The 25,700-nt window shown below is 37.6% G+C and overlaps 1 protein-coding gene across 4 annotated transcripts in view; it reads right to left on the reverse strand.

The window, feature by feature from the left end:
• The window catches only part of USP49 (ubiquitin specific peptidase 49), a 94,475-nt gene that overhangs the window by 50,884 nt on the left and 17,891 nt on the right, over positions 1–25,700 (reverse strand). Inside the window, exon 1 of one of the 4 annotated variants that reach the window (XM_087817393.1) lies at positions 24,956–24,967. The exons of the other annotated variants lie outside the window; for them this stretch is intronic. The gene's annotated coding sequence lies outside the window, so the exon portion shown is untranslated. Of the gene's footprint in view, positions 1–24,955; positions 24,968–25,700 lie in introns of those variants that run through there. 4 annotated transcript variants of the gene reach the window in all.

The raw sequence follows: 25,700 nt of genomic DNA on the forward strand, positions 1-25,700 counted from the left end.
CTGAGCTTAAAAGCCCTATGAGACAGCTATTAATTTGAACAATGACTTCAATAATTATGATGGTGATCTTGAAAACTGGGAAATTATAATAAATCAACTTACTATTAATAAGACTCCACACATTCAAACAATTTCCATCTAGGTCTCATTTAATATCATTTAAACTACTGCAGTATACTTTTGAATGGGGGAAGGGAAATTAAAGAATATGTATATAAAATAAATCACTACAGTAGAAACAAAATGTGGATGATATCCCTTTACATCATCATTAGAAATAAGGTCCCCAACAAGCATATTCAAGCTGATCTGTGAATGAAGCTTGCTGTCCTCTGAGGTCTTCTGGTGTCATGCAAGGCAAAGACTGGTTATCATCATGGTACCCGCTTTCTAGCACAGACCTTATGCGAGTTACTTAACTCTCTGAGCCTGTTTCCTCACCTACTTCATAGCACTGGTATGAGGCTCAGATGAGAACGTTGGTAAAATGCTACTATACTGCCTGGCACATAGCTGGTGATCCTTATCTTTCTACCTTTAGTTTAGAGCAATTTTTTCAGGGCTTGAGGAGAAAACCCATTCTTGAAAACCTTACTCAACTTACTCTTATTCTGCCAAACAATAATAGCAATAATGATGATGATGATGATGATGATAGCTGTTGATGACATTTATATAGCCTTCAATGTGTGCCAGACACTCATCTAAGCAGTTTTACACATATTAACTCATTCAATCCTCACAACTATGAGGATCTTTAGTCCCATTTCACACACATTGAAACTGAGGAACAAGTGAGTTCCACAGTTAATAAATGGCAGAACTAGGATTCAAACCCAGGTTTCTACTCTTAAGAAATAGTAGCACCACCCTGGCCGGGTAGCTCAGTTGGTTGGGGCATAGTCCCGTACACAAAAAGGTGATGAGTTTGATTCCTGGTCAGGGCACATCCCTAAGTTGTGGGTTTGATCCCTGGTTGGGACACATACAGGAGGCAAAGGATCAATATTTCTCTTTCACATCGATGTTTCCCTCTCTTTCTCTCTCTCTCAATAAAAACATATCCTCAGGTGAGGATTAAGGGAAAAAAGCCAAAAAGAGAAAATAAAATACTAGCACCAAGGACAAACATTACAGTGATAGCAGCAAGGCCCTTTCTTTAAGAGCTCTCTAATATTAATGTAGTCAGATGGGGAATGTTCAAATGGTTTACCAAGTAGAATAGATCCTCATTTTGGTTAATTAAGGTTATCTTTAAAACACATCGTTTATACATTTAAAAATAGTTTATATGTTACATATCTCAAAAAGATTTAATATATTATGTACATTTCATATTCTTAAATGTTTAAAAAGTTGACCAAAAGAGTATTAATAAATTTAAATCAGAAAAGAAATTAACTAAGATTATACCTTTTTCAGCAAGGCCAGTATCTTACCTGTAAGCTCCTAAAGGATAGCAATAGTATCTTGTCTTACTTGTAAACATCAACGATGTCTAAAAAAGTGTCTAGTCCTTACTAGGTGCTCAATACATATTAAAGAAAGAAAGAAGAGGCTGGATTTAAACAAAGAAAATTTTAAGTCTGCCTATTATTTCCATTCACAATCTAAGGCACTAACACCAGGCTTATGTCTACCACCCATTCACTCCGTAATTTTACTATTAGCAAGGCCTTGCCGGATTTAAGTGTTTTCTTGACATTTTTGGCCCAACCTATAGGCTCATGTATAGCAAAATGTCTTATGAAGAAGAGTCTCAAGTATACAGTTAATCAGAAGACTCATGCATGACAACACACATGCAACATGCTATGATGGCACTTTTTGGTTTTCAAAGTTCTTTCACATATATCTCCCAGGTGACTCAAGACAGCCCTGAGTGTAGAAAAGGCAGGTGTATTGATAATCTAGGAAACTATACCTAATGCTGATGGTTTGGGAGTAAAAACATATCCTCATTGTCACTGCCAAAGAACCAGTGGCTCAGAACCTGAATTAGATGCCTTCTCTGAAGTCGGACAGAAAGTCAACAAAATGACATTTTTCTAAAAAGAGCTCTTAAAACCAGAGCTAGTCTTTTTTCCTTTTTCGTTTTTTATCAATTTTTAGAGAGGGGGAGAGGGAAAGAGAGAAACATTGAGCCTGAAACCCGGGCACGTGGTCTGACGAGGAATCGAACTAGCAACCTTTAGGTTCACAGGATGACACCCAACCAACTGAGCCACACTGGCCAGGGCTACAAAATGACATTTTTAAGCCAATGTTCTAAGTAATTTTTTAAATCATAAATGATCAGTCAATATCTAATCAAACTAAAAACAGACCAAATGGCCCTGGCCGGTGTGGCTCAATAGATTGGGCATCGTCCCGTGCACCAGGAGGTTGCTGGTTCAATTCCCAGTCAGGGGACATTGCCCAGGTTTCTAGCTCAATTCCCTGTGGGGGGCTTGTAGGAGGCAGCCGACTGATGTGTTGCTCTCACATTGATGCTTCTCTCTCCCTCTCCCTTCCTCTCTCTCTTAAAACAAATAAATAAGTGAACAAACAGACCAACCACCTTGGAAGATACAAAGGTAGAAGAAATCCCCAAAACTAAATAAGGAAAAATTTTACATGCATCCACAACTAAATAAAGACACCTCATATAAAATTTTAAGAAGCCCACAAACCTCTCTTGGCTGTAAAATCAGGAAGCCCAACACAACTGGTAGGAAGAGAGCTTGACCAGGTATTATGAAGCCTGTGGGTTTCGGTTCATACTCTGCCACTGAAGTCCCACTCAAATTTAAAATTCTAAAATTTTGTACACATCACCCTGACTAATAAATAATGCAAAACAAACATATAACATTTTACATCTCTTGCACAGCATGGACAGCATAAACAAAGGCTCAAGATCTGCTGACTTTACTGTTCTAAGATTCTAGGTTATTAGTTTGCCATGGATTTTACCCATTAACAGCTCTGAATAATGATTTAAGTTCAAATTTAGGACCTCTGCACAGAAACCGCAAAACAGAGAGGTTTATGATTTTCTGTGAACCACAAAGGGTGCTAGGGTTGAGCTTATATCCTCTGACTGTGGTTCAGAATAATTGAGGTGGCGGGGCTCAGTGGTTGAGCACCGACCTATGATCCAGGAGATTGAGGTTCAATTCCTGGTCAGGGCACATGCCCAGGTTGTGGGTTTGACCCCCAGCAGGAGGGGCATGCAGGAGGCAGCCGATCAGTGACTCTCATCATTGTTTCTCCCTCTCCCTTCCTCTATCTGAAATAAATAAAAACGTTTAATAAAGAATAATCTAGGTGGTAAAATCTAAGTTCACTTGCCAAATGAATTGATTTCTTGTAAGTTTTTTATTAAAATGTTTTTTCCACCATTAAGCAGAAATGTGGTGCATGGATTTATGAAACTGTGATACAGCATACATGAAATGACAACCTAGACTGTGAGCTTCCTGAAGACAAAGATTGTTTCTCATTTTTTCATGTCCCATTGTCTTTATATTGTTATTTGAATGAATCACTGATAGAGGACCGCCTCTTTTAAGTTTATTGTGACTTGGCAGGAATTTTATACTACAGGAGAAATATTGGTTCTCAAGAGAGATATGACCTACTTTTTTGGTAAGAGAAAACTGAGGTCCAGAGAAGTTATGGGACTTGCTGGAGGTCCCAGTGCTGTTTGGGTCAGAAGTCAGGCTAAACTCAGTGTCTTCTAACTCCTATCCATTTCACAAAGGCATTCGATTCTAATGCTCAGAGAAACCAAATAGTATTAGAGGGCTTTTGAGGGGGTTTTCCTCAAAAAATATCCCAGGATGGGTGAGTAGGGGCAAGCAAAGCAGAAGACTCCAGAATAGCTCCTGAACTGAGTGCTGCTGGTGAGAGTCACCTGCACCTGTTAGCTGGGCAGCTTTCCTGGAAGTCTGAAATGGGGCCCAGGCATTTGTATGTTTAACAGGTGCCCTAAATGATCCTTCGAATCAAGAACACTGGATTTCATATCCTTGTTTTGCATTACCTTGAATACTTCATGCCATTCCCTTCTGGCCTGTAGAGTTTCTGATGAGAAGTCAGCTGATAGCCTTATGGGAGCTCCTTTGTAAGTAGCAGATTGTTTTTCTCTAGCTGCCTTTAATATTCTGTCTTGAACTCTTGGCATTTTTAATTATGATGTGTCTGGGCATAGGCCTCTTTGGATTCTTCTTGCTTGGGATTTTCTGTGCCTCCTGAACTTGTATGACTTTTTCCTTCACCAGGTTAGGGAAGTTTTCTGCCATTATTTTTTCAAATAGGTTCTCTAACCCTTGTTTACTTTCAACCTCTTCTGGCACTCCTATAATGCAAATATTGTCACGTTTCATGTTGTCCCACAGCTCCCTTAAACTGTCCTGTTTTTAAATTTTGGATCTCTGATTGATTTTTTCTACCCTGTCTTCTAATTCACTGATCCGATCCTCTGCTTCCTCTAATCTGCTGTTTATTCCTTCCAATGTATTCTTTATTTCTGCTATGTCATTCTTAATTTCTTTCATAGTTTCCATATCTTTTTTCATGCTATTGAGGATCCTTACAACCAGTATTCTGAACTCTATATCTGATAGATTGCTTATCTCCATTTCATTTAGCTCTTTTTCTGGAGACTTCTCTTGTTCCTTCATTTGGGGCTTGTTTTTTTTGTCTCATTTTGGCTGTCTGAGTTTGTTTCTATGTATTAGGTGGATCATCTAGGACACTCAGTCTTTTTGGAGGGTCTCTGGTGCAGGCCAATGTCAAATGCAGTTTGTGACTGGCCCTGAGTAGCCTGTTTGGAGCTATCAACAACTCTCAGCTTAAGGTTTCCTCTGCTGGGTTTGGGTGCAGTTGGACCAGACCAAGATGCACACCAAAGTCTGCTTTTCCAAGGCCAGGGTCCAGAAACAGATCAGGTAAAGACTCAAAGCACTCTGAGGTCTGCCTTTGCCTGCAGGCTGATTAATCTGATTCTCTTAACAAGCCTCAGGCTGTAGAAACTCCTCTGGGTAGAGCGAGAGGTGTTCCAGCAGGGTGGGGCAACTGCTTCCCCCTCCAGCAAAAGTTGCTTAGAAGGTAGATGTCTGCCTCTGCAGTATGGAGGAATGTCTCATGGCACAGGAATCCAAAGAAGTGCCCTTTGAGCTCTATCTCTAGAACACACAACCCTAGATTCTCCTCATATAGCTCCAGTCCACTCTGCCCTCCCTCTGCTGGAGCCCAAGGTGAGTGGCTACACACGAAACTTTGTGCGTTGGCTCTTTAAGAGGGTACCCGCATTTCCAGCTGTCTCTTCCTGACAGACAGAAACCCGGCTGCTTTTCATAGCCAGATGTTATGTAGGCACCTTTCTCAGTTCTGGTACTATTGTCTGCAAGGCCCAGCCTGGGGTTTAGGCCCCAGAGTTCTCAATGGGAACCCCCACAGCTGAGATCTCCCTCCAAACCTTCAGCTGTTGCCTGTGGGAGCCCACCCAGCCCTCTTGCACCATTGCACTTCCTACCAGTCCCTATGTGGTCTCCACTTTTCCTCCTTGGTTATATGGGTGCTCTCCAGTTTGTCTTCAGTTGCAGTTGATTATTCAGGATGGTTTTTCTCTATTTTAGCTGTAATTCCAGTTTGGTCCTGGGAGAGTGTCAGTGTAGCTTCCACTCAGTCTGCCTCCATCTTTAATCCCCTCTAATCAAGAAAACTTGGTAAACAAAAATCTAATCTGAATAAGCATAAGGCCTTTAGAAAGTCAATCAACTCTATGAAAAGAATTAAAATAGTTCCTTTATTGGGTAGTGTTCTCACCATAGACAGGAAGGTTTTTTCCTTCAGTGAAAAAGCTTTTTAATGAGTACAATTGTTGCTATTTAAAAAAAAATACCTTCACTACTCTGTTTACTTCTGGTGAAACAAAACCAGAAATGGTCTGTGCTTTTATTTGTCCAGACTGGAATGGAATGGCTTTCCTGAAAAATTCCCATGTGTACACACACATACACACCATTTCTCATAAGCCAAAAAGTTTGCTTTTTCTAGCTGCAGTGCAGGTCACTTTTGTTTTTGTTCTGTTTTAATCATCTGGCATTCACATGTGGCTGTTAATATGTGCTTGTTTAATTAAAACAAGAAGCTTTAAAAAATAAATGACCCTGGCTGGTGTGGCTAAGTTGGTTGGGCATTGTCCCGTGCACTGACGGATTGCAGGTGCCTGAATTTCAGGCTCGATCTCAGGTGGGGGGAGTGCAGGAGGCAGCTGATCAATGTTTGCTCTCACACTGATGTTTCTCTCTCTCCCCGAAAAAATCAATTAAAAAATAAATTTAAGTGCATCGCAAAGTTTACTTCTTAGGTCATATGCTTTCTAACATTTATAATGCGTTTTAAACTAAAAACGTCATATGGCATTTACACACTATAAATTATAATTTTTATCATCTCTCCACACATACATTTTTGTATTAGTACAAAACATTTCCCATTGTCTTGGCCTTCTTAAATAAAAATAATTTGGGGTAAGAGATCCAGAGTCTCAGAATGAAAAATAATCTAGTCCCACATTAGAAAGTTTCTTCCCTAAATGGTTGGGTTCAAACGGATTTAGGAATCCTCCTGCCTTGTTGATAGATTTTCATATCTAATAAGGGAATAAATGGGTCTGTTAATTTATAAGGAGCATAAGAACATGGGTAAAAAAGCCTTAGACTCAGAAGGCTTGGGTTTAAGCCCCAGGTTATTTACTCATTAACAGTGTGACCTTGGGCAACTCATTAATGTCCTCTAAGTCTTCACCTATAAATGGATATAACATCAACTCTACTCCTTTTCAAGGGTGCTGTGAAGATCAAATAAGAAAATGTGTGCGTAAGTGCATTGTAAACTGACAAAAGCTGCACATGGGTTAGCTATTCTTTCCTTGCTACCCAAGAGAGCAAAGCCAAGATTATTCTGGTGAGAAGAGGCATTGACATTCAAACATTCCAGGAGGTTGGGGGCATGCTGGGATAAAACAGCCTGATCATTCAGGTACATCTCAAGAATCCTAAAATGTATTTGGTATCTGGGTCTTTAAATAACATCCTGGTCAAACTAACAGTTTGATAGGGATTAAAAGGTAAGATTTTGGCCAGATTGGGAATTCCTTCTCACCAAAAATTAAATAACCTAAAAACAATAGCATAATATGTCTGCATTCTCCTCAACCATCAAGGATAAATATATGCAAACAAAAGCAATATCAAATCCCATTTAGTTTGTAGAGCCACCGTGTTAGCCACAAAATGACTTTCCATATAGCATACACCAGAGTTGCTATTTCCTAACTGTGCTTAAATCTAATCCTGCTCTTTATACTCCCCACATATATTACTATTAATTGGTAGAGTTCAGTCTGTCAGCACATATTCAAACCATTTTTAAAACATTAATTCTATCATTGCCAAGCATATTTGTAAATACTATACAACAATTTTGTCAGTACAGCATGGCAATTTTAATGGGAAGAGGACATTTATGAACATTTATTAGACTCCTACTAGATACTATGTGAGGTGTTTTCATGTATATTTGCTCAGTTAATTCTCACAATGAAGTAGGTGTCAGTGGCACTTTACAGATGAAGAATGGGTACTCAAATTGGTTATTAAGGGACTAGCCCAGGATCACACAGCAACAAAACAGCATAGCCTAGACCCAAGGTAATTGTTCTGAGTTAGCTCGATTCCAGTAATCAGTGTCAAAAAAACATGAGGTTAAGCAAAGTTTTGTGCCACAGTCAAACTTAGTTGGCAGTTAGCAATATCCTGAGGGACTTTACTTGCCTTGTTTGAGAAGTTATGGAGCTTTAAATCTACACTTCTCCTAAAGGAAGTTTCTAACTTTAAAATTTAAACATAAAGACTTATTACAGGTAGTTGTTTTCAGAGAAAACACTGCAAAGGGAACATTAATTCACTAAATAGAGTCAGTAGCTGTTTTATAAATAAGTTACCTCTTGAAGATTATATTTTTAAAAGTGTCAAAATTACTTGTCTTACAAACATGAAAATATTTTAAGTAAGAATTTTAAAATATTATATTAGAAAAATGCTTCCTATACCATAATAGCATTTTTAAAAATTAAATTTATTGGGGTGAGATTGGTTAATATGAACATATAGGTTTCAGGTGTGGGTTTCTATGTTACAAGATCTGTATATTGCACTGTGTGTCCACTACCCAAAGTCAAATCTTCTCCCATCACCATGTATTAGAACCCTCTTCATCCCTCCACCTCCTTCCCTCTGGCAACCACTACACTGCTGTTTGTGTCCACGAGTTTTAGTCACAGCTCTTTTAAAAATTAAAGTTAACTCTAACCTAAATATCACTATTCACTACTACAAATATAAGTGATGTTGGTTTTCCCTGAAAATTTCCATTAAAAAACTAATATTTATAAAATAAATGTTTTAGAAGGGCTCTGAAATGAACAATAGTAAAAATATTATAATAAGATACCAATAAATTAATGGAATATATTTTCTGTGCCAAGCAATGAAATCTAAAAGCCTAAACTTTCCAACAAAATGGTTCTAGCAGAAACAATACAGAACTTAATGGCTACACTGTTATCTGGTTAGAGAATTCAAAGATGCAAAATAAATGCAGATCTTAATAATACCCTAATGAGGTATAGTATTTAAGAGAGGAGGTTTAGGAGCCAGACTGGATGAATCAGAATCCCAGTGGGGCAAATTCCTAGCTCCATGCCTCAATTTCCTCACCTATCTCATACAATTGTTGGGGAGTTAGGATGTGTAAGGTGCTCAGAAGAATAAATGGCATGAAGTAAGTGCTCAATAAATGTTACTCAGTATTTTCCTAGTAATACCTGCTGTAAAAAATAAAATATATGTTGGTCAGGATATGGAGAAAAGGCAGCCCTTATACATTGTTGGTGGGAATATAAATTGGTACCGCCACTATGGAAAACAGTATTTTTCCTCGAAAAATTAAACATAGGACCGCCACACAATCCAGCAATTCCACCTCTGAGAATATATCTGAAGGAAACTAACTCAAAAGGTATATGCACCCCCATGTTCACTGCAGCATTATTTAAAATATCCAAGATATGGAAACAACCTACATGTCCATTGATAAATGAATAGATGAAGAAAATGTGAGACTGAGATACACACACACACACAGAGGAATATTACTCAACTATAAGAATAAAATCTTGCTATTTGCAACAATATGAATGAGCCTGAGGTCATTATGCTAAATGAAATAAGTCAGAGAAAGAAAAATACCAGGTGATTTCACTTACATGTGGAATCTAAAACAAAAACAAAACAAGAAAAATATACACACGCAAGCTCACAGATACAGAAAATGAAAGATTGGTGGTGGCCAAAGGTGGGGGTGATGGTGGGGGGTGAAATGGGTGAAGGGAGTCAAAAGGTAAAAACTTCTGGTTATAAAATAAGTCCTGGGGATCTAATATATAGCATGGTGACTATTGTAAATAATAATGGTGTGCATATTTGAAAGTTGCTAAGGGTAAATCTTAGATATCCTCATTACAAGAAAAAATTGATTTGTAAATATGCATGGTGACACATATTAACTAGATTTATTGTAGTGACCATAATATATATAAACATTGAATCATTATGTTGTATATCTGAAACATATGTTATAGGTTAGTTATACCTCAATAAATAAATAAATAAAATATTCATGTAAAAAGAGCGGCCTTTAATCATTGAGCCATTTTGCTTTCAAGGTAGAATTTAAAACATAATAAAGAGAAGCAAAGTCCTAACTTTCTTGATAATAGTCAGGATAATGGTTACCCTGGGATGGCGCATAAGGGAGGGTCACACAGGGAACTTTTTTTTTTAAAAATGTGTTTTTATTAACCATGGTAACCCCAATAAATTTAATTAAAGTAATAAATATGTTGTTATTGATTTCAGAGAGAGGAAGGGAGAGGGAGAGATAGAAACATCAGTGATGAGAGTCAATGATTGGCTGCCTCCTGCACGCCCCCTACTGGGAATTGAGCCTGCAACCCAGGAATGTGTCCTGACTGGGAATAGAACTACCACCTCCTGGTTCATAGGACAACGACAACCACTGAGCCACACTGGCCAGGCCACACAGGGAACTTTTACACTTACAGACTGGTAACCTCAGCTTTTATTTTAATAGTCTTTAAAATGTATGTATGTTTTTAAATGTATTTCACATATATCATTTTTCACAATAAAAAATAAAAATTAGAAAAAATTAAAAAATACAATTCCAAAGTATAATCACAAAGCATTGTTTAACTTTAGATTAGGGAAAGAGCTCAGCCGGGCATGGCTCAGCGGTTGAGTGTCGACCTAGGATCCAGGCGATCAGGGTTCGATTCCTGGTCAGGGCACATGCCCGGGTTGCAGACTCAATCAATAATTCTCTCATCATTGATGTTTCTCTCTCTCTCTCCCTCTCCTTTCCTCTCTCTGAAATCAATAAAGATATATTAAAAAAAAAAAAAAATTTAGATTAGGGAGAGAGAAAAAACAAAGCTCTATCATTCTAACTGTTCTAAGGTTACTTCAGATTATATTTGCAACAGCTTAGCTCAGTCATGTAAAATTTCTGTTGGATTCCACTCAATCCCAAGAGATATTATTTTTGTCAGTTAGTTGTTATAAAGGGTCCCATTGGTTCACTGGAAGCCCCTCTTTATGATCATGAAATCTGAAGGTTATAAGGAATCTCAGAGGGCTTCTCTTCCAACACGTTCATGTCCAGATAGGGGAACTTTAGACCCCTTAGCTTCCAAACAACAGGTTTTCCCCACTCTGCTCCCAGGTGGTATTATTAGTCACCAATGTCACACAATGAGCCCATTCAATTGCCTTGTAATAGTGACTAGAGAAAAGGTGGAGTTACACCAACCATCAGGAATCTGTCAGAGAGCTAATATGTACCCAAAAAGATGCTAGCACCTACAGAGAACCCAGTGCCTCAGTCAAAGAAGGCATTCCATAAATACGTGTGTAAGTGGTTTTATTTAAAAGTATAAAGCAGAGTTTCAGCCCTACAGATTTTACATATAAGTGAAAATGCCAAAGAATTCTCATTCAACATAGAACTCAGTGGTGTTCTGGGGCAAACTGAACAAAATACAGACTATAGGAGAGAAAGAGAAATAAGACAAAAGGTTTATGTAGTATGGAGTAAAATGCAGGAAGGGGTATTAGAAGATAAGAACTGAGAACTGAAAAATTGATAAAGAAAGTATTCCATGATTTCTCCAAACAAACCGGTTGACATTTTTATAACACCTGCTTTCCTTTTCCACATTACTTAAAAATTTTAACAGACATACTAATTTGTTCTAAATAGTTTTACCTGTTATAATTATATTCGGGAAAGAGTCCCATCCTCCCCTACAGAGAACTTTTGGAACCCACTGAGAAGGGAACAGTAGGGGGAAAAAGGAAACCTTTAAAATGCTCAATATAATTCTTCAAGATAGTAACATCATTAAATAGTAAGACACAAATTTTCTCAAGTTTTAAAATTCACCAAAATAAAACTGGAACCCCAAATATTAACAGGAAGAAAAACATTCAAAAATTCCATGACTGTCACTTAAAACCTACACTAAATTAACAGGACATTTGGGTGACATAAGCAATGGATAAAGCGTTCCTATTTCCTGGTACTTTAATGAGAACAGAACCATACTGGTAAGAAAAAGAACCCTGGAGAAGAAACTCAGTTCTAGTTCTAAATAGATAAGTGAATGAACATAAGAAAGCCACTTCTCAACTGAAACAGGTTTCAGGTTTGTTTCCACATCCGCAAAAGGATCATTTAAGTGACTAATAAACCTAAATTTCTGTTATTCTACTTGTTAACTTCCCAAAGTCATTCAGATGTCATTCCCTTATTGCAAGCTATGGGTTAGGCATTAACCCATGAGGGTAGCAAAAATCAAATGAATTTATGTCCTGTACAATTCTGCTACTGTAGCAAAATTTTGCAATTGCTATAAGCCAGTGATTTTCAACCTTTTTCATCTCATGGTACACATAAACTAATTTCTAAAATTCTGCAGCATACTTTCGGCTTCGGTGCAACTTTCTTCAGTCTTCCAGAATCCAGGTTCATACAACACCAATTGCCTCCACCACGCCCCAACAGGATCAAAGTTGAATAACTGAGGTGGAACGGTGGTGAAGTCAGTGCCATGTCTGCCTCGGCCCCCCAGGGGCCTGTTTCCAAAAAAGGTTGGTGATGAGATTGCCAAAGCAACCAGTGATTGGAAGGATTTGAGGATTATAGCAAACCTGACCATTCAGAACAGAAAGGCCCGGACTGTGGTAGTGCTTTCTGCCTCTGCCCTGATCATCAATGCCCTCAAAGAACTGCCACGAGACAGAAAGAAGCAAAAACATTAAGCATGCCCTAGCCGGTCTGGCTCAGTGGTAAGTGTCGGCCTAATGACCGAAGGGTCCCGGGTTCGATTCTGGCCAAGGGCATGTACATCGGCTGCAAGCTCGATCCCTGGCCCCAGTTGGGGCGCGTGAGGGAGGCAACCAATTGATGTGTCTCTCTCACATCCTCTTCTCTCTCTCCCCCTTCCACTCTCTCTGAAAAGCAATGGAAAAAATATCCTGGGGTGAGGATAAAAAAAAACCCCAAAAACTTTAAGCACACTGGAAGCATCGCTTCTGATGAGATTGTCAACACTGCCCAATAGATGTGGCACTGATCTTAAGCTAGAGAACTTTCTGGAAACTTTAAAGAGATTCTGGGGACTGCCCAGTCTGTGGACTGCAATGTTGATGGCTGCCACACTCATGACATCACAGACAACATCAACAGCAGTGCAGTGGAATGCCCAGCTAGTTAAGAACTAACTACAAAGGAAAATATTTCAATTACAGATCATTTGACAACCGATAAAAATAAAAAAATTCCATGTCACACCAAAAAATATATTTTTTGCTGATCTAAAAACAACAACAAAAAGGTATAATTTTTATTCATTCACACTAGATGGCTATTGTTATGTTGGTTGTTATCATTTTTTTATCTGACAATCTAAGGGAAAAGAGGTCAGTGCCCCTTACTAAATAGGTAGTGCATGTTTTAAAAATTCTTGAGGCCCACCAGTGTGCTATGGCATACCAGATGAAAATAGCTGCTACTAAGTCTTATGTTGAAACAGGGCATCAAAGAAATAAGCTTGAATTTTCCATGAAACATAACGCACTAAATACCTGCATTTACTTCTGTCCTCTCCATAACTCCACTAAAATGGAATTTAAAACATAAAATACTCAAAGACAAAGAAGAGAAAACAACAACGAAGAAGTTTTTCAAAGCTGAAAAGCAAATGGTTAAGATGTTTGATTTAGCAGAGCAAAGAAAGCAAAAGCAAGAGCACGTTAAGGGGAAGCCCAAAACAAACTGAATTGTGCTGAGATAAACCAAACAGAATGCCTCTGAAAGTGGAGACTGCGGGCAGGCCTGAAAAAAGGAGAAGAGGGTAGAAGTTCCACGCCAAGGTTCCCACCTTAACTCCAAGTATCCACAGGTCAGAGGATAGGAAGTGTGTGCTCTCGAAACTTTTAAAGAGACTTTGGACTTAGGCACAACTAGGGGAAGCCCTGCCAGTCTAAAAATCTGGGGATTAATGGAAACCTGAAAAGTAAATATCCCCAGCTCTGTCCCCATTCAGCTCTGCAAATGTTGCAGCCAGGTGTGTAAGCCAACAACAGGAGCATTCTCTCTGAGGAAGAACCTGGCCAAGAGAAAAACATTTACAAATACTGACTGCTAGAGGTAACCCTCCCATTCCCAAAAGTTGAGTTCCTGGCTAATCATCTTATAACAAAGACTACCAGTTAACTGTGGCAAATTTAGCTTTTAGTTTTTCCATGGCTTATTCTGGAATATGAGTTAGATAGCAAAGGTTGTACATTTAAAGAAATTCCCTAAATGAAAAACCAAAACAAATGATCAAGTAAACATATTTTAAGGAAATAGAGATGTGGCAAGAGGCTGAAGAAATATTTTAAAATTATAATTAACATATTCAGAAGAGAGCTATTTCATCCATAAAACAAAAATAGAAAACCGTTAATAAGCAACAGAGAAAAAAACCTCTTGAAAGTTGAAAACAGGATAGTAGAAATATATAACTCACTAGAAGAGTCTGAAGATGAAGTTCAAGACACCTCCAAGAAAGTAGGACAAAGAAGCAAAAAGATAAACAATGGAAAAGCTAGGAAAATTAAAGGACCCATCAGTCCTTAAGTTCCAAACACAAATAATAAGAATTCCAGAAAGAAAAAATAGGAAAACTGGGGGAGAAGGAGGAATCTGGTTTGAATTTAAGAATTCAAGAAAATCCCAGAAATGAAAAATCCAAATTAAAGCCCTCAGTATGCCTAACACAATAGATAAAACGAGACCCAGTGAGGCTGATTATCATCAGGGACAAAGATAGGATCCTAAAAGTAACCAAGGAGCGGGGAAAAAAAATCAAGACTCAGAACACCATCGGACTATCATTATCAATAATAGAAGCAAGAAATCAATAGAGCAATTCTTGTTAAACTCAGAGAAAATACCATCCAATCTAGAATTCTATACCCAGGGGAACTATAAATCAAGTATGAGAAAAAATGAAGACACTTTCATATTTGCAGATTCACAAGCAAATTTATAACCCATGCACCTTTTTCCTAGGAACTTTATGGAGGAATTAAAGTATAAACAATAGAGGAGGAAGATATGGTGTCCAACAAACAGGGAGTCCCAACATAGCGGGGTGAAGGAAATACCTACGATATGTGGGAAGGTAGGTCACGGATGATAGCTGTGCAGGTCTAGAGAATAATCTGTACAGATTTTTTTTTTAATCCTCACCCGAGGATATTTCTTTCCACTGCTTTTCAGAGAGAGTGGAAGGGTGGGGGGAGGTATCGATTGGTTGCCTCCCACACACACCCCCAACTGGAGCTGGGATGAACCTGCAACCAAGACACCTGCCCTTGATGCTCTAACCACTAAACCACCATACTGGCTAGGGCTATACAGATTTTTAAAAACAGCAGTCTAAGCCCAACGTTTAGAAAAATGGCATTAAGTATCAAAAGAAACAGCTCAAAGAGTAGAAAATGCAGGTACCTGGAAAGGCAGAATGTTGGGGGTGGAGGGGGAAGCAGGTAGTATACTTTATATAGGCTTAACATTGATAAATATTAAATTTTAAAAGACTCTTGCCCTGGCTGAGTGGCTCCATTGGTTGGAGTGTTGTCCCGTACACCAAAAGGTTGCAGTTTTAATCTCTAGTCGGGGCACATGTGGGAGGCAACCAATCAATGTTTCTCTCACATTGATGTTCCTCTCTCTCTCCCCCCCTCCCCCCCCCTCCCTCCCTCCCTCTCCCTCTCTTTCTCTCTCTCTCTCTCTCTCTTCCCCTCTCTCTCAAATCAATAAAAACAAATCCTCAGGTGAGGATTAAAAAAATTTTTTTTAAAGATTCCTGAAAGGCTAAAAAAAGGATGTTTTAAGATCACATCTAAAAATAAAGATTTTCCAAGCAAGATTTCTGAGGGGAAAAAAGAGAGAAAAATAAAATTTCAAGGCAGAACAGTATCAAAGAATATGGAAATCTCTACATCTTAGCATAGTGTGACTTTGTTTGAAAAACAAATAAAAGCAGGAAAAAATGTTCTGCTGACACTTACTCAAAAGTCATAACTACACCACCAGCAAAAGAGAAAAATAAAAGAAAATTTAACATATTGTTATTGGGGAAAGTTCATGGTTTATGGCTACGTCAAACATGTCACAAATTAAATTTCCTTTTTCACTCAGTTAAGTAGATGCTAAACCAAAGTCAACAGAACAACTTGACTGCATCACATTTTAGTGAGAAATAAAAACACTTAAAAAACTGTATTGCTTCCTCAGAAAAGGAAAGCACAAATACTGTGAATCTGTTGGAACAAGAGAAAAAGCATTTTGAGTCCGTCCCTCATCCTCTCCTGAAGACTAAACAAATAGTAATGGGATTCATGTACAAATCTCAAACAACTGCTGCCCAGCTTTCTCTAAGACCCCAAGAAGTGGCATCTCTATTAGGAGACATGCTTTTCTCTATCTCCAAATCCTTTACATCTATATTTTCTATGGCCCTTTCACAGAAAAACTGGGAGTATAATATGGTACTTGTTTATCATATTTAATATCTACTTAGAATCATGAGTGTTAAGTTCATAGTTATTGATCAACTGATGGGCTCTTCATGGACAGGCAAGCAGAGGTGTTGCCTGCTATTTCCTCAGTTTTATGACATTTGGAGCACTGTAAATGGGGAAACCGCTGGATTTTTCTTTAAATAATCTATTGATTTTTGTCCAGGGGTGATTTTTTAAAAATCTAATATGCTGAAACACTTTCCAACCAAATCTATTCTAGTAAAAACACTTGCTCTCAATTTTTAGCATAAATGAAGACAATGAGAATAGATTAGCCAGGTGGTTCAATTATAGCATACTTTATAGCTTTCAAGATAGATGCTTAAAAATGGTTGCTTCATTGTTTCTTGCAATTAGGAAGAAAACATACTTTAAGCTTCAACATAAAATATGTCCTCACTTTTTGAAGTTTGAAAAAAATATTAATAGTTCACAAAATATAATGCATAACCAAAAGTTCCTCCAGTTTAAGGAAATAAAATACTTTGTTTATTGTTTCATGCTTACTAGACAGAAAGGAAACAGCTAACTAAAATATGAAGAAATGCTCAAACTCACTAATAATTAGAAAATATAAATTAAAATGAGACATTATTAAATGGCAAAAGTTAGAAATATGGACATCATCAGGTGTTGGGGTGATGGGGAATACAATGTCTGTGGGATACAAGCTGATACACCCATTCAACGGCCTAACAATACTTAGGCTATAATGCCACCCCTGAGCCTATATCCCAAAGAAATTCTCAAACACATCCATAATGGACACATACAAAACTGTTTATTAGTAGTGTTGTTTATGGTAGCCTAGGCATCCATCACTATGGGAATGGATGCACACCATGGAATACTATGTGGCAGTTAGGACCAATTAGCCAAATGTACATCCAAAAACATACACAGCTCTTAAATCAATGCTAAGTGAAAAAAGTAAAAACCAGAGCAAGATCTATAGTATTTTTACAGGGAGAATTCTATAGCCAAATTCTACAGAAGTATGATATAATGGGGAATCCTGGAATTAAAGATACATAGACAAAAAACATTACCTCATACTTTACAAAGATGCATACAGAATCAAGGACATAAACACATTAGAGAGGGTGCTTATGGGGCGAGAAAGGAAATTGGGCATAGGAAGGGGCTGAACAGAGAGCCTTTTAAATGTATATACGTTTTTATTGATTTCAGAGAGAGGAAGGGAGAGGGAGAGAGAGATAAAAACATCCACGAGAGAGAAACATGGATCGGCTGCCTCCTGCACATCACCTGCTGGGGATCGAGCCTACAACTCAGGCATGTGCCCTGGCTGGAAATCAAACCAGCGACCTCCCGGTGCATGAACAATACTCAACCATCTGAGCCACACTGGCCGGGCTGAACAGAGGGCCTTTATACACCAATGCTAGAGTGTGCGCAAACCACAGATTATGAAGTCCAAATTCAGAATATTTTTCATTCATGCATACATTAACTTATTCAATAAATTTTTAAATTTTAATTTTTTGATTTCAGAGAGAGAGAAGGGAGAGAGAGAAACATTGATTTGTTGTTCCACCTATTTATGCATTCATTGGTTGCTTTTTGTATGTGCCCTGACCAGGGATCGAACTTGCACTTGGTGTGATGGAACAATGCTCTAATCACCTGAGCTAACTGGCAGGGCCCATTCCATAAAAATTTATTGAACATGTCAAGTGCCAAATGTTATGCTTAAATATAGCATTTCTTGTGATTTCTACTGAAAGGTCTTAAAAAAAAAACCCTCAAAAATGTTTTATATGTTTTAAGACGTTTTAACTGGAAGTAGAAGGGGAAAATAATTTAGATTAGAATATAGTATATACTATAGTGTGAGAAATTCGTCATTCTTAAAATAAACTAATTTAATTTTTATAGCATAAAAACTTATAATTTTTCATCAAATATAAATACACCTTGAAGTTCTTTAAATGACAAATTAAATGACAAACTTAAATGAAGTTGAAGTACAAAAAGAAATCTAAAGCCCTACAAAATTACATTGTCACATTTCAGTTCACAGGTAAAAAACAACATCTTTTCTTGTGGCTGTCTCAGGGGTGAATCAATTTCTTTTTGGAGAAATTTTTTCTACTTTATTTGTGCTATGTAATTTTCCCACCTAAACTATTTCAACTGCTCGGGAACACTTCTTGCCAGATTTCTGTTTTCTAAAAGACTTTACAGCTGACTTCTGGCTGCCAATGTAGGTGTTGTAGCTAATGTGCTCATTACACAGCACTGCTAACAAAACTGATTAACACTTTCAGTGAAAAGTAACATATCTATTCCACATTCCATGGGCACACAAAATGATGCTTTCCCCCAAATTACCTATTCCTCTCTTTTTCACAAACCCCAAATGTTAATTAGTATACATGATGATATTGGTAAATAAAACCAATAGTAACTTATAGGACATCATGCGTCCAGGGCTCTAAAATTAAAATTCTTCAGTATTTTAGATTTTGATACTAAGTGTTAGTAGGTGGAAGGATCAAAGCTGAAGAATAGGAATGGTTGGGCCAACCATCCACACAACCAGAACACCTAAGTTGCACGATCTGCCAGTAGGGTCTGCAAAACCATCATTGTACATAATAAAGCAACACATTAACTTATTCAGGCTTACAAAAGCTAATGTATTTTCATTCAATAATAATAGCTAATACTGAGTTTACTATGTGTTGGTCACTGCTCTAAACATTTCCTATGCATTATTTAGTCCTTACAACAATCTAATGGACTAGGTACTATTATCTCCATTTTACAGATCATTTTTTAAATCAAATGCAAGCTCTTTCTCATTACCTTTAAAACGTCCACCCAATGGCCTCAACTTCCCTTTGTTCCCTCCTTCTACCTTTCCAGACATTTCTGACTCAAAATATGACTGATGTTTCTCATGAGTCAGTTCTCTCCTCTGGCTAATCTCCTCCTCCTCCCGAATGCCACAGAAGATTCCTTCAAAGATGCTCTCAGTTACCCGTTCCTCACATGATTATTAAAAGTAAACAATATAGAAGTATATAGAATATAAAAAGTGACTACCTGCCCAGCTGGGCGTGGCTCAGCGGTTGAGCATCGACCTAGGATCCAGGAGATCTTGGTTCGATTCCTGGTCAGGACATGTGCCCGGGTTGTGGGCTCGATCCCCAGTCAGGGGTGTGCAGGAGGCAGTCGATCAATGAGTCTCATCATAGATGTTTCTCTCTCTCTCCCCCTCCCTTCCTCTCTCTGAAATCAATAAAGACATATTAAAAAAAAAAAAAAGGTGGCTACCTCCTCCCCAAAGAGGGAACACATCAATAACAGTCCTAACATTTTACAAAAATAGGAATGAATATTCTATACATATCATTCAATAATGTGACTTTTAAAAATAATTTTACAATGGACATCTTTCTACATCAGCATATAGACACCCACTGCATTAACAGCTTAGTGGAATTCCATTGTGTGGACCCACCATACATTATTTAACCAGTTCCTTACTGAGGAACTTAATTTTTTGCTATAACAAACAATGCTGTAAAGAAAAACTCTGTACTATAGTTTTCATGCAAGTGTATGAATACACCTATAGGACAAATTTCTAGAAGTGGAATTGTTGGGTCACATGGTTCCCATGTTTTAAATTCCAATAGACATTGCTAAATTTACCTCCCAGGAAACGTGCATTCCCACCAACAGCGTGTGAAAGTTCCAGCTTCCCCACATCCTCGTTCACTACTGGCTATTGTCAACTTGTTTAATCTCTCAATCTGATAGGCGAGAAGTGGTAATTATGTTTCATTTTATTATTTATTTAAACGATTAGGATTACTGAATTTATAGCTTAAATAGATTTTGAATTTATTATTAGTTGTAGGCTAAGCTGAACTGCCTATGGAGATAAAAAACATTCAAGAAGCACATTAACAATATAACTGGGGAGACTGGCAATGTTTATCCAATTTGGGATTTTAGCATGGAGGAGACAGGCCAACCACAAGTGAGTTTGATCTCTTTGTTCAAGTACCCATACCTTTCAAGTGAAATGCACCCTTATCAGTTCTTCAAGCTATGCCATACATTCTAGAAGTGTTTCTTTTAAAAGAGTATATTCAATTCCATAGTCATGGATTCCCTTTCTCACCTTTACTTACTCATAACACCTCTTTGTGTGATCAGTCCACTTCAATGATATTTTACTGTTTTATAAGTTGCTTATTAATCTGACCTTTGACCTCTTTTTGATGTTAAAGCACAAAGGTGTAATTAGTATCTAGCCATGAACTCCCAACATAATTAGGACAACTGACACAGGTCGTTGTACTGGAACACAGAGAAAGGAGAATAAAAGAAGTAAGTGTGAGGAAAGCATACAGCCCCACAGTCTGTGATTGCCAACATAAATGCAGCGTCCTCTGCTTATGAGTGAGGACACACTGTCACAGGCCAGACGTCTATGATTATAACGCTACTAGCAGTGATGGCTGAACTGAGCTACTCACACATTTTCTTACCTGATTTTCTCTGTGGCCACCTCCAGGCAATAATTTTTTGTCAGGGGAACTCTAATTAATTCTAACGGGGACTATGACCTTATTATCCTGATAAATTAGTATCCATAACTGCAAAAATAAATACCACAAATTATCTAGCACACTAGAAAGGTTTGGACTCAAAACTACAAAATCAGTAAACCCCTCTCTACCATTCCTTTAATTTTCAAATGAAATTATATTCCCCACTAAACAAACTGATGCTTACAACTTTTTTCAAAGTCAAAAGCTCTTGCTACTTTAATATACCCATGTGGCCTATCCAAGTGAGCACATAACAGATACTACACATCACTTTTTCCATGTCAGAGAATGAGAGAGAGAGACAAGAGGGTGGGAAAGAGCAGAACACCAATGTGACCAAATGCTGAAATCAAGCTCTAAATTATCTTTCAGTCACTTACAGCTGCATTTTGAAAAAGCTGATCCAAAGCAGAGCCTGTCATTCCTTTGGAGGAATATGAGTGTCCTATGAAAGCATCTTTCTAACTCACTTCCTAACTTCCCTCCCACCCCTCACATAACATACCAGCAAGAGAAGGGCCGCTGGGTTCTAAAGACAATGACAAGAGGCTCTGAGGTCTGACAATGGGAGGGAGCAGTGAAGACCAGCATTCTGGGCTCTAAACTATGCCAGACTGTCCTGCTAATCCTCCCCAAATCCCACAACATTGGGGTGGGGGTGGGGACAGAATAGAAAAGAGTCCAAAGTTGAATCAAGGACAGTTGCTCTGGATTACAGGAGGCCATAACATTCCTATTTAAATGTGGGGGGAGGGGGGAGGAGAAGGGGGAGAGCATATACAAAAGCCTGTACATTTATTAAAAACACAAAAATAAATTTTAGCCTTGATCCTTCTGATGTGCTAACCAACATCTGCCCCCAATCATCTGCCAGCCCAGGCTGCACAGAAGACACAGAGTAGCAGGCATTTTCACACAGTGAGGCTGGAAGAGATGCTACTAGAGTGTAAATTACTAATTAGCTCAATAGAAGACAAAGAAAGAAAATACCTGTCACAGAATGCTGTTTACAACATGACACATAATAAAAACAACCCTGAACATTTCAGAAGAGTGCCTTACTTTTCAGACTTCTATTAACATGTAAATGGCAAAGGAACAGTATTATAGTCTAAAAACTGCCCATGCCTCAAAAACAATAATGCATGGCTAGGAAGAATGCATTCCAAATAATTTGTAATTTTCTTGTCCTTATGAAAGCAAAGTGTTTTTAATTATTACAATCAGCTGTAATAAGAAGCTTTATTTCATCAGTTTGAGGATCACTTAAAATGGGGGGAAAGGAAAAAAGGCTTACAAGTGCTGTATTTACATTTGTCCGAATACAGCGAATAGTCCTTTCACTGAAATCAGACAGGCCTCATTCTGCAGGTCACACCTTTATCAAAAGGACAGGCTACCATTTTAATAATAAAGACTGAGGATGAGCTGGAAGGTGGCAGTGGGAATGGGGTGAATTAAATCTCTTTATATGACAACAACTGAAAAGACTACCCAAATTCAGGTTATTTGGGGGGAGATAATAGGATGTTACAATATTTATATTCATTCCCTTACCATAAGGCAAACCTATTAGTATGACTTGCAACCAATGTTCTTATACATTTTGCACTTAGATCTTTTCCATCTCCCTGAAGCTACAGAAGGATCTTCAGAATACATGTTAGTCATGGTGTTAACAGCCCTGTGGCTCCTGTTTTCACAAAATAATTACCCATACATCACCAATACCTATCATATCCTGAAGACTCCCCATCAGAGGAGGTCCCCATCAGAGGGCTACACCATGACATAGTTTTTGCTGATGTGGGAGGGGCCTACAAATTCATCATTCACAGGTAAAAGAATGTTTTTCATAATAGACTGAAGAAAACAAACCGTAACAGCACAAAATCCACTCTGATTCCTTTGCTTCACATGCTTGACTAAAATCAAATACTAACTTGCTGATACCCTCAAGACATTCTTCCCTTCTCTTTCAAAAATTAAGGCCTTCAAGTACATTTTTTTCTTCAAATTTACTTGTTTAAAAATACTCAAGTGAGATAAAATGATAAAGCAAATGGGGCAAATGAAAACTGGTGAATTTAAATAAGGGTATATATACGTTCCTTGTACCATTTTTGCAACTATTCTAATGTTTGAAACATTGTAAAAAAAAAAAAAAAAAAAATCAAGTCACCCAAAAGAATCTAGTATTAACAAGAGATATTATTTCATAGGGTTGTTGAGTTTCAATTAATTGCCATACTTAGCTCATGCTGGGCACTTAGTAAATACTAATTATTAGTTATCTTTTTAAAAGAATGGATCAACTGTACCAAATGAATCACTGGGTGGAGGATGTTGATTATGGGGTAGGCTATGCATGTTGGGGGCAGAGGGTAAAGGGAAATCTCTATATCTTCCTTCAATTTTGCTGTGAACATAAAACTGCTCTAAAAAGATAGTCTTTTTTCCCCCCATTAAGTTTTTTTAGAGAGAGTAGAAGGGAGGGAGAGGGAGAGAGAGAGAGAAGGAGGAAGGAAGAGAGAGGGAAACGTTGATGTGAGGAAGACACACCCATTGGTTGCCTCCCACATATGCCCCAACCAGGGCAGAGATGGAACCTGCAACCCAGGTATGTGCCCTTGACTGGGAACAGAACCAACCTTTAACCGTTCGGAGTGCAGGCCAACACTCTAACCACTGAGCCACACCAGCAAGGGCAAAAGATAAAGTCTTGCCCTGGTTGGGTGGCTCAGTTGGTTGGAGTGTTGTCCCACACACCAAAAAAGGTTGCAGGTTCAATTCCTGGCCAGGGAGCGTACAGGAGGCAACCAATTGATGTTTCTCTCTCACATAAATGTTTCTTTCTCTCTCTCTCTCTCTCTAAAAAAAAAAATCAATTAAAAACTTCAAAAATAATAAAGTCTTAATTTAAAAAAAATGAGTATCAATTTACTTAACCAAATTAAAGCATGCATAAATGTACTTAGTATGTTATTTACATAGGCAAACACACAGAAGAGAGCAAAAAGTCAGCAACAATCTAAAGAGATACTGCTTATGGATATCTGCACTGAACTCTGAGTTCCATTTTGCCTCAATGGCAACAATCTTTAATCTACAAACCTACAGGATATATAACAAGTCCAGGGCCTTTTTCTAGCTAAAAAGCTGGACCGGTAACCATTAATCTGCAATGCTGTTAGGCATTTTTTTATTGTTTTGGGGTCATTTTGTCTTATAAATACAATTTTATAATGAAAAAATTAGGAGCATGTAAGAGCCTTGATGTAATCTTTGCATTAGACATAACCCTTAGGGTGTCTGTCTCAGGTTCCCCATCTAGAAAGAACCTGAGAAAGAGTTAATAACAGAACGACAGGGATAGTTTAAGGATTGGCAAACAAGACACATTAAGGGATTAAAATAAATCAGCACTGTTTAATCTGGAGAAGAGAATGATAGAGGATGACTTCACAACAGTCAAGCAGAGACAGAACACAATGAATCAGAGCACAGACTTGCCAGCAAAATGCCAAGGTTCAAATCCTATCCTCCACCACTTGGTAGAAATTTCCCTTATGAACTGTAAAAAATATTAAACCTATCGTTTACTTACTACTTGACAAAAGAAAAACCTCAACTATTACTTGTAGATTATCAGCTATCAAACAAGTAGCTATAGAAATGTCCGAGTATAACCCTGGGCAAATCACTTAATCTCAAGGAGCCTCTATTTCTTCACCTATAAAATGGGGACAGGAATAGTGCCAACTACACAGGATTGATTTGAGGAGTAAATGAGTTATAATCTGTAGAGTTTACAACTATGCCTGGCACAAAAGCACTATACATGGTAGCTACTATTATTAAATTTATGATGAACTAGCATCTTCTTAGTACTATAGTAAGCAGGTATTTTTACTCAAAAATTGAGAATGGGGCAAGAGAACAAATATAAATATAGCATTAAGTGTGTGCTGGTAAGATAGAAGGCAGACTCTCCTTATAAAGAAAATAATTAAATGCTGGAAAAGATTATCTACAAAGGTTGCCACATTACCTCTGAGCATTTATGAAAATAGTATAAATTTTTTTATCTACCTGGGATGATTTAAGTGGGATATTGACTGAAGCTGCAGGATAAACTAGAGGTCCTTTCAAGGTTTTGTCCCATCCAAAGAATCTATGATTAACCAGAAAGACATTTAATTATATACAACCTACTTATTCAAACCTGAAAATATAAACTTAAAAGTTTTTTGCTTAGCAAATACGATTATAAACAAAATAAAGTTAAATAGAATAGAATTCTACTTGATGAACAAATGAAAATAAAGCTTAAATTTATCACTGGAGTCCTTGCTGATAAATATTATCAGTTGAACTAAAAGATTATCCATTTTCAGTTTTAGGAGTGTCAACTGAGAAATAACCATTCACAGAGAATTGATGATTTAGCACACTATGGCAGCATATAGAAACAAAAGACAGGACTGAAACAGACTCTTCCCCTTAATTGATCTTATAGCTTATGTTTTCTTCTTTATCAAATTAGTAAGTCTAAAATAGTTTATTTATATAAGAACACTAAGTATAAAACAATTACATTATTAAAATGGCAATACCATACACAGAATACAGTCTGCCAATTATCCCAGCCCAAATACATCTGTAATGAAGGAAATACGCACACACATCTCACAGAAACACATACCTCATACCAAAGTTACTCTTCAGTTTGAAAGTTAATATTTAAGACTAACCTTCTTGAAACTTAGCAGCAAAAATACTAATTTTTAAAAATCTTCTGTTAAACTGATAAATCAATCTAGTCACCTTGAACACC

The sequence above is a fragment of the Miniopterus natalensis genome, chromosome 5 (assembly GCF_054644295.1).
Source record: "Miniopterus natalensis isolate mMinNat1 chromosome 5, mMinNat1.hap1, whole genome shotgun sequence".
In the NCBI taxonomy this organism is placed as follows: Eukaryota; Metazoa; Chordata; class Mammalia; order Chiroptera; family Miniopteridae; genus Miniopterus; species Miniopterus natalensis.